The sequence below is a fragment of the Cupressus sempervirens genome, chromosome 1 (assembly GCF_028749045.1).
Source record: "Cupressus sempervirens isolate cs-2001-9-10 chromosome 1, ASM2874904v1, whole genome shotgun sequence".
Lineage (NCBI taxonomy): Eukaryota > Viridiplantae > Streptophyta > Pinopsida > Cupressales > Cupressaceae > Cupressus > Cupressus sempervirens.
Genome location: NC_143118.1, coordinates 94,294,563 through 94,304,199, shown reverse-complemented (window position 1 = coordinate 94,304,199; position 9,637 = coordinate 94,294,563).

The window sequence follows — 9,637 nt, the reverse complement described above, 5'->3', positions numbered from 1 at the left end:
ACTAAAAGGATTACCAAGATTGAGAAAACCTAATAAAATGATGTAGAAACAATATCAAAGGGGAAAAATTTAAAAGTCTACTTTCAAGAGAAAGATCTATTCTTTTAATGATATTTTAGAGTTGGTTCATGCTACTTTATGTGGTCCTTTTGGAGTGCAAAGTTATTATGGTGACAAGTACTTTATCCTATTTTTTTAATGATTTCTCTAGAATGATGATTATGATGTTTCTTTAAAAAAAAAAATTGATGCTTTTCAAATGTTTAAGTGGTATTTGGCTAAAGTTGAAAAGGAAATAAGTAAAAGTATGAAATGCTTGAGATCAAATAGAGGAGGTGAATTCATATAAGAGGAGTTCCATACCTTCCTCAATGACAAAAGAATCAAAAGACAAATGTTAGCACCAAGGACTCCATCACAAAATGGGATAGCTAAAAGAAGAAATAGATCAATCATGGAATGTGCAAGAATGGTGATGATAGAGAAGAATGTTTCAGAAAAGTATTGGAGAGAAGTTGTAACTATAGATGTTTATACATTGAACTTAGTTTAAGTCAAGAAATGTACAAAAAAAACCCCTTTTGAACTATGGTATTAATATACACCTAATGTTAAATATTTCAAAGTATTTTGAAGCAAGTGTATTATATTGAAAGATTCAAGGAATGGAAAACTTGATTCAAATAGTGATGAAGGTATATTCATAGGATATTGCACTAAAAATAAGGCATATAAGTGTTTGAATACTAGCTCTAACAAAATTGTGGAAAGTGTAAATGTTAGAGTTGATGAATTTGTAGAAAAGAATAAAGAAGAATGCAAGAAGGAACCTAAAGATTATAGAAACTTTGTATAAATATATGAAGGAGAACTGAGTACCCTACTTGAAAAAGAGAAAGAGATTATTGGTCATCATTAGACAGACACTGTTGAGTTACAATCGAGAAGCTCTATCGAGCATCAACAAGCTACCAAATATCGGGCAATAGAAGTCAAGTTGCATAGAGAGGAGATTGAACACTAGATAGAGGAATTTGAGTTATAGAAGGAAATAATTGGAGAAAATGAGCTAGGTAAACCAAGTGAACTAAAAAAAGGAGAAAGAAGATTTGAACCTATTTTAGCAAAATATGTAAGAATACACCATACACCAAATCGAATAATTGGAGACAAAGATTTAGGAGTCTTGAAAAGAAACAAATTGAAGAATGATACATGTTTACTATACGAGTTTGAGCCAAGAATAGTTAAAGATGCATTGTAAAATGAATATTGGATTAGAGAAATAAATGAGTTGAATGATCAAATTAAGAAGAACAAATTATGGACATTGGTATCTAGGACAAAGGATAAGAATGTGATTGGAACAAAGTGGGTATTTAGAAACAAAATAAATTAAAAAGGTGAAGTCATAAGGAATAAAGAAAGATTGGCTTGCAAGGGATATGCACAAGAGGAAGGAATTGACTATGGAGAGACATTACCCCAATTGCAAGGTTGGAAGGAGTAATAAAGTTACTTGCATATACTTCTTACAAAGGATTCAAGGTATATCAAATGGATGTAAAATCTACATTTTTTAATGGAATCTTGGAAGAATATGTCTACATTGAACAAATTGAAGAATTTTTTGAACCTAGAAAGAAGAACATGGTATGTAAGTTGCAAAAATAATTATATGGTTTGAAACAAGCTCCTAGAGCATGGTAAGAACTAATCATAATTTTACTTGAAAAGTGAATCTAAGCATAAGATATTATTAGTTGGAATATTTGTTGATGATATCAAATTTGGAGGAATGATTTATTGTGCAAATCATTTGCTGATGAGATGCAGAAAGAATTTGAGATGTCAATATTTAGAGAGATAAAATTCTTTGTAGGTTTGAAAGTCTATCAAATGAAAGGATGTATATACATTATATAATCAAAGTATATCAAGGAGATATTAAAAACATTTGGAATGGAAGATTAAAGAATAGGTAGAACACCTATGGATACTAGACATAAACTTTCAAAGCATGATGATTCTTCTAAAGTAAATTAGACATTGTATAGGTCAATGATTGATAAATTGCAATATGTTGTTCATAGAAGACTTGACATTGTATTAGTTGTTGGTATTGTTACAAGATTTTTTTATAATCCTAAGGAGAATCACTTGATGGCTATGAAAAGGATATTGAGATATTTAAAAGGAACATAAAACTATGGTTTATGGTATAATAAGAATAACAATTTTTAGTTGAAAGTTTACATAGATGTTGATTGGGCTGGAAACATTGATGATAGAAAGAGTACAAGTGGAGTAGCTTTATTCTTAGGCATGATACTGATTTCATGTATAAGTAACAAGAAAATTTGTATTTCACAATCCATAGCAAAATCTAGATATGTTGGAGCAGCTGTTAATTTTTCAAACATAGTATGGATCAAGTAATTGTTAAAAGGTATTAAGGAAGAGATTACTAAACCTGTGGTGATATATTGTGATAACACAAGTTCTATAAACATATCCAAGAATCTTGTGATGCACAAAAAGACAATCACATTGCAATTAAGTATTATTACTTAAGAGAATTAGTGCAAGACAAAGAAGTAAGATTTGAATATGTGAATACAAAGGAACGAGTAGCTGATATATTCACTAAGGCACTTCCCAAGGATTCATTTGTGTTTCTAAGAGGTAAGTTATGGGTAATTCCCATATCTAAAGTAAACTAAGAAGAGATGCAACATTGCATCAATTATTATGATCAACATATTTTATAGATTGATGTAGATCACACTTTAGGAGTTGCCTAAAGCTTTGAAAAAGAAGGATAGTAGTATAAGTTGATAAAGTTGCAAGAAAATGCATGGTTATATAATCAAGGAAAAAGATAATCAAAGATGAAAGAGGGAGAGATAATTCATGTTTGAAGTCTTATTAGGAAGCAAGATACTAAGAAGGGGCGGGGGGTGTGAATTAGGATCTATAAAACTTTTAACTCCTTGATCAAAATAATAGATTAACTAAATTCACTCCTAATCCATTTGATATCTTAGATCATATACTATGTAATCATGAATTGTAGAACTAAAATAAATCTAACTATGCATGACATCCATCAATATGAAAATGTAAGCACATAACACAAAGATTTTGGTTACCCTAAAATCCTCCAAGGTGAAGGTAAAACTGGGGTGGGGACGACACCCACAAATCTCCACTACTGCAGTAATAAAGTTTCCTTGTTAGGGATATAATGTTGATAAATTTTGATGATATACCCTATGAGGGGTCTACCCAATTAAAATAATTACAATATTGTTAAGTCTACCTTGATTAAAGGGTTTAAACTTATAATGAAGTAAGCACTTAGTTAAGATATTTAACTAGGTCTATTAAAACCACTCTATTAAGATATTTGCCTTGATACATTGGTTATAATGTCTCAGTACCCGATCCATTAGTTTTATCTTATGAAGCTAATTATATATCTTCTCTCTATCTTTTCTAACTTTGATCTCCTTAATTGATTTTCTCTACTCTACCCTTCACCACTAGGTTGCTTTGTTTGGTCAATTTATCAAACTTAGCCTTCCTCACTCTATCCTTAGACTTTTCATGCATTCAAAATCTTCTTTTGCACACTTTTCAGATTTAGGGTTTGGTCCCTTCTTAAACAGATAATTGTGGAAGGTTCTAGATCATAATCAACAATCCAAAATTCACCCTTTTGTCGCTTAGTCCTTCTAATTTGTTGATTGGTTGCTCTACCTTCCTAGGGATTGATGTCCCCTGAAAAAATGTCTAATTAGCTCCTTAACTATCTCTAAAATTCATAACTATCGCATAAAAATCAGCCAAATTAATTTACATACGTGTTTGTGTCATAATAAACACATATGCCAAAACAAGTTTACTCGACAATTGAATATCTTGGCACTCGATCATAACTAACATTCATGTTATTCCTCGGCTTCTACATGCTCAATAGATACTAACTCACTCTGCATAAACTATCTTTACATTACTTAGCCTCCATATGTTTTACTTGGCATATATTGTAACTTGATCTACACTAGGATGCTCAACAACTTTTGACCTATTCGACATGTAGTGAAAATATAACCAAGTCCATGTAGCCTGGCCTTCATTGGATGGATCAATCAAAGTGACGATCGACCAACACTGCCTAGAAAATGAGTAAGTCTTGAACATTAATAGGCAACAAGGCTTAGAGATCAACACTCTCCCCCTTTGGCATTAGTGGCAAAAACACTTTGTCATGACTTAGAAATCCATTCAAATTTTGAAAATATAAAAAATAACACTCCCCCTTAGACTATGATTATGTCTCCAAAGGCTTGACTCTACTATACAAAATATATGTACATGTCTCAGCATACTCGTGATCTATTATCTATGATGTTGATTCATCTAATTTTCCTTTTTTTCATGAGTAATAATTCTCTTTTTTTTTTTGGTCATGTCTGATTTCCCACTTGTTTTTGACACTTTATGGCTTGGGGTTTGCAGGGGTCAACTAATATTTTTCCAAAATATGTTTTGTGATTTGCTAAAATCACCTCTAATCCATGATTCCATCTAGATTCGGCTGATTCCAGAACCTAAATTTAGATTTCTAGCTGGCAGCTAAATCAACTAAACTATTTGTAGTTAGAGATGAGGATCTCTCTTAACTAAATCTATTACAACTGATAGTTCCCTCTATATTACCTCTATATGAGGTAGCAACATGGTTTGTATTGAAATTAATTTTCTTATGATGTTGTTTTCTTTAGCCATTAATTCAACTAACCTCCCTTGACAAAAATTCAATTTATTGAATGCTTGAACTTGCGTTCTTGCTCAAAGAATTAGTACAAGCCTTCAAATATGATTGTAATTTATCAATGGAGTGTTGATTCTCCATGGTGAAGAAATCAACATCACAAAGTTTTATATAATGAATTCAAATAATCTACAAAAATTCTTTTAAAACTAGTTGCAAGGTTAGAAAGTTCAACCTGTCTTATTGCAAGTTTTGTTGAGACTTTCTCCAAATTTTTGTGCTCAAACTTTTTCTTAGACCATTTCATCATCTTTTCATTAGTCTATATATCCTCATTATTTAATTTCTCAAATATATACACTAATATTAACTTCCTCCTTAGTTGTTCCTGCTTTGTCTTGAGGCTAAATGATGATTGTAGATCCTGCACTTGTTCCAATGGCATATTATGAGGTTCATACTTAGGTAGTTTGATGACCTCATCTAGACTCATTGGAGTATCTGGTGTACCAAAAAATTTATCCATTATCTATGGTCATGGATTATTGTCACTCGATAGTGAAATTTACAATTGTTTCCCCTTAGCACTCGGTCTAGGTGTTTGTTGTTTAGTGGAGGTATTCTCCCATTGAGTAGATGTAACCTATTTAACAAGTGTAATAGTTCATGCATCAATACGAAAAAAAATCGGTAGTTGAATAAGATCTTGGATAACCTCTTGCTCATTAGGCTTCTCAGACTCTGTTATATTAGATGGTTCTACCTTCTTGGTTCCCTCTATGGCATCTTGAGCATATTGATTTGCTTCACCTTTCTCTTCTTCTTGTCCATTAGTTACATAAGTATACTTGGGTAGCACAATGATGGCCTTTCCTTTCTACTCAACACTCATTTCTAGATCAACTGTTACTGATGTAACTTGTATACCATCAATTGATGCATTGTCAATCCATTGATAGTCCTAAATTTGTAACAAAATTGGATTGGTGCATGAGAGAGAGATTTTTGAGGTATTTGATTCTACATTTTTCAAATCTTCCTTAGTTAATATGTTATAATTCTATATTGATTAATCAAGAACATCCTCTATAATGACAATATCTTGTTGTTCAGTCTCTTCTACTAACTTCCTCGCGTATTCTTCTAAGCTCTCAAGTTCATCATCTTATTCTTGATTATCTAACTCTATAGCATCTTTGCCCTCTTCCTCTTTTTCTTTTGCCGATGGAAGTAGCAATTTAAATGCTTTCTTCCATATTAAAATTCTTTCTTTTTCTACCTCATCTACTTTATTTTTCAAAAAATTATATTCCCTTACTTTTGGCATGAATTTCTTGGCAAAATCTCTTAGGGAAATAGACATATACGTCTTCCCTAAGTCAAGCATTGTTTGGGCCAATGTGATCTCCCTTATTTTCCTTTTAGTGGATAATACCCACTATCATTTTGTATCTAATTTATTATATAAATCCTCAAGAATACCCTTGCCTTACTCTATAGGTGTATATTTTAATTTTGGTAGCATATCTAGCATGGCCTTCTCAATCTTCTCTTGATCTTCCTTATTTAAAGAATCACACTTAATTTGTTTGAAACTTGCTATGCCAGTTGAGTTCCTAATATTTTCACATACCTGATCTATTGTTATAGGACGTCATCTAGGTATAAGATAAAGTTTTCTCAAATAATTAGACTTAGTTTTCTCCTCTTCATCCTCCTCTTCATCAAGTGTGATGATAATTTTTCTTCTTTGCCTGTTTGGTAGATTATGCTCGATACCTTTTGTTTGTTTCCTCTTTGCTAGACTTTTCTTTGTCTTAGCAACTATGAGTTGAGCTTCCTTGGACCTTGTTATTATCATCCTCTTAGGCTTAGGTTTGGGCGATGTAACTACCTTCTTCACATTCTTCTTTAGATCCTTCTTTACCTTAGGATCAAAAATCACAATTTTCTTCTATTTGGTTGTCTTGGGATCGACAAAACTATCTCTTTACCATTTGATTCTTCATCTTTTCCTTTTTCCTCTATTATCTGAATTGGTCCTTTACCAAGTTTTCCCTCAAAATCTTCTATCTTCTTCTTTTGTTTCCTATCTATTTGGGCACTTTGGTTTGCATTGCCATTCTAATCTTGGCTAACTCATAATTTCCAAAAGGCTCAACATTCTTATTTGTTTCTTTAGAAAAAAAAATTTAGTGACTTTTGTAGTGATTTCATCTACGTTTAATTTGTATTGCATTGGTCTTAACCATGCAAAACTAGGTAACATTGCCTATGCATAAGTGAAATCTATATCTACCATGAATCAAATATCTTTATAGTAATGATCCACCATATATTGTGGGATCCTCATTATATTCTTCATTTTCCCCTTAAACTCATCAAAATAGTTATCAATAATGGTCTCAAAAAATTTCACCCAATTGTTTAATGAAAACTTTGATTTTCTCAGTGACTGGTCTTGTCCTATCCCATAAAACTATGCCTACTATAGGAAATGAATTGTGCACATAGAAAAATATATAGATTATCAAAGATCCAAACTTACACAAAGTATTATTGTTAGATTTTATGATAATTTTTGTAACTACAACTTAGCCAGGTCATAGCTATTATATTTCTTTACAATTTTGTAACCTAGGTCGACTATAATGCACAAAACATTGTTCAGTTGGCTTGACTGATATAGCTTGTGTGCAACTACACACACTGTAAACTCAATAACAAGATCTTTAATTCCATCAATAGACATTCCATGATTGTTCCACTTGGCCTTCATCTGATCCTCAGTGATGTTCTTCATTGCACACGTCATCATCTTTACTATATCCAGGGTGGGATAACCAATTTCTTGATGAATGATTTCTTTGTTGATCTTCACTAGTCGACCTTCTAACCACAATTTCATATCATGTACTTGTTTCAATGCAATATTTATCCATTCCACTTTGAATGCTTTAGGAAATTCTAGGGCATGAGTAAGCCATTTCTTAGCAACAATCTTATTTTCATCTTTGAGAATTCCATTTTCACATAGCTTGCCATAAGAAGCTTGAAATTCATAATCTACAATCTCTGAAATCTTGCACATGTAACATGATCAAACATCATAAACTATCAAGACTCTAGGTGGAATTGATAAAAAGGCACCAAATGTTTCTCTAATCATTGTAATGTTAGGGTATGCCTTGAATTCGGGTGGAGGACATTGATTATTCCTCACAATTTTTTGCATTACTTTCCTTCAACATATATTTCCTAGATACAAATACAAAAGATTCCATTTCAAAAATAGGGTTTTGATACTTAATTTCAACAATTTCAAAAACAACTTAACTCGACACTTCAAACCTTACATAGTTCTTCAAATTTTGTTGATGGCGCCTTTGAATTGCATGTGTGCACTAAAATTTCTTGGTAAATGAAAATAAACATAAAAAATTTGATATATAGCTTCAATTTTTTGAATTAGGCTTGCAATAAATGCATTATACTTAATTAAGTACATTACAACTATCTCGACCTTCACATAGCATTGTGTTCTCACTATCTTCCTTCCAAAACTTGGTCTCCATTACTTAGCTCGTTCAACATATTACCTTGGTTTTGTATGAGCACTAGGCTCATATGAAATCCCTTAGATCTATCATAGTGCATCTTGATTCATACATATATGGAATTTTAAACATATTTCTTGTTAGGAACTGATATGTAATTTGTCATTCAAGTGTACAATTTCTTACATACCTTCTTTACTTAGTTATATGTGATGTGATCACTTGATCCATCAAATTGGGTGATCTTAGCTTCACTTGATTCATTACTTCTAACTTCTACTTTCTTTTTCCAAGTTTGATTCATCTCTTTATTTATTTCTATGTCAACTTTTCCTTTTCCTTTTCTTGGTGCTAGTGCTCAGATCCTACGATTCTTACTGACATGTCCAACCTTGTGAAAACTAAAGCAAACTAAACTTTCATTTAACCATTTCTTGTAATTACCTTGAAATGTGTTCTAATGCATTTTTTTTTGTAATGGGACCATACTCTCCACAATAATGATAATTATGCCATGTGTTATAATCCCAATTGTAAGAATTACCTTTCTTAGATGCATGTGTTTTCTTCATCTAGTTGGATTTTTTCTTGAATCTACATTCTTGAGCTTTATGTCTATATTTCTAAAAAATATTGAAATAGCCCTCAAATCTAGGTGAAATAGGTGTATCACTTGCTTTTAACCTGCATTCATGTGCTTGGTATCCCTATTTATTACAGTTCAAACAATTATTAGTAAACTTAGCTTTAGAATTTTTCTCACCATTCTTTCTTCTGCAAAAGTTTTTTGTGTGCCCCACCTTGCCACAATGATGACATATAGGTTTTCCTTTAGGTTTTGCATTTGTTTTCTCTCCACTCTTGGATGATTCTCCTTCTTTAATAAATAAATGGTGCTTGATATGTCCTAATCTAGAGGTATCACTAGATGACCTTGGTGATCTCATTAGTTCTTCAAAGTATCTTATAGCTTCACTAGGTTTGTTCATCCTTTCTAAGAGTTCTTTCTTAGATCTTAAATCATTTCTTAGTTGGTCACTTTGTGATCTTAGATTTACAAGTAACAATTGAATTATCATGTCTAAATGGTTATTTGTAAGCTTTTTCACATCGAGTGACCTTTCTTCAACTCTAATAGTCATTTGTCTTTTGTCTTCTTCACTCATGACTTTTTCTTCTTCATATTTCTTCTTTTGTTTAGTCACTTCACATAGCTTACTAATTGGATTTCATGTTCTTGTTCAATCCTCTAACTTCTTCATTCAAAAATGATGTTCTTCTCTAATATATCTGCTATAGT